Source organism: Saimiri boliviensis, chromosome 8 (genome assembly GCF_048565385.1).
Source record: "Saimiri boliviensis isolate mSaiBol1 chromosome 8, mSaiBol1.pri, whole genome shotgun sequence".
NCBI classification, from domain to species: domain Eukaryota; kingdom Metazoa; phylum Chordata; class Mammalia; order Primates; family Cebidae; genus Saimiri; species Saimiri boliviensis.
Window position 1 is genome coordinate 99,975,561 of NC_133456.1, and position 1,131 is coordinate 99,976,691.

The window sequence follows — 1,131 nt, forward strand, 5'->3', positions numbered from 1 at the left end:
TTCCTCATAAAATAAAACTAATCAGAAATAGTTATTTTTCTGCCACAAAACTTTCCAAATGGGACTTGGTGAGGGGAGCAATAGTAATATATCCTGCAATCTGCAATTCTGCTTGATTTTGTTGTACAATTTTTCGATATGCTTAAAAGGTGGAAAATAGAATTAAGAGGGTTGGAAACATGAAGTGAAATAGTTTGGTTCTGATAGTACCAATCAGAAAGCAGAAAGGGGCAAGTCACACACCGCCTTTAATATTCTTCGTAAAGACTGTGGCAGAAGGAGCAGGCGGCATGGGAGTCTCTGTGGCGCAATCGGTTAGCGCGTTCGGCTGTTAACCGAAAGGTTGGTGGTTCGAGCCCACCCAGGGACGCGCTCTCGTTTTACGAGCGGCGCGCAGGAAGTTTTGCACAAATGGGAGTTCAGGCCTCCGGGCTAAACTGGGGTGGATTTTGAGGGACCAAGAAGATAAACCAGCAATCCTCACACCGCGTTGCCTGCCGGCGAGCCCTTTGGTTTCCGCCCATGTTGAGACCTCCTCTCCTCGCCGTCCTCTCCCGTCTGCAGGTGAGCGCAGCCACCCCTTCCCCTGGGTCGTCGCGGGGGTCTAGGCCTCGCCGGGATCCCGGGGCGGGGACGCGCAGAGACCGCGCGGGCCCGTTAGCCGCGCGCGCCCGCCGCTCCAGCTCTGCGCGTCCCCGGAGGGCTGCGCGTTCACAGGGAGCTCGGCCCCGGCTCATCTTGCTCCGCTTCGGGACGCATGAAATGTCACGGGGCCACCGAAATGCACGCATTTCAACAGTGTCAACTTCAGGCTGCAAACGGAAAACTCTCGCATTTTGTTGAAGCATGGACGCCCTTTTGTTCCCTGTCAGTGTAAACATCTGCTCCGTTTGCGATTTAAACATTAATTGTTCCTGGTATTAGTGCCTTCAGATCATTTTTGTTGCAGTAAATCTTTTATGTGGACAATATTGTAAGAATATATGTTACATTTTACTTTTTCTACTAACACGCTTGAATTTAGTAGAGAATAAAACAAGCCTGCAACACTTCCCATCGATGCAGAAAAGGAGAAAAACCCTTTTACAATAGTATGATTGTTAAGAAAAAAAAAAAAAAGAATGAAATGAA

General features: G+C 49.0%; 1 non-coding gene across 1 annotated transcript; it reads left to right on the forward strand.

Annotated features, from left to right (window-relative positions):
* Window positions 1–296: 296 nt before the first annotated feature.
* On the forward strand, window positions 297–370 carry TRNAN-GUU (transfer RNA asparagine (anticodon GUU)). Its single transcript has one exon. It is a non-coding gene; the product is annotated as a tRNA-Asn (tRNA).
* Window positions 371–1,131: the final 761 nt, after the last annotated feature.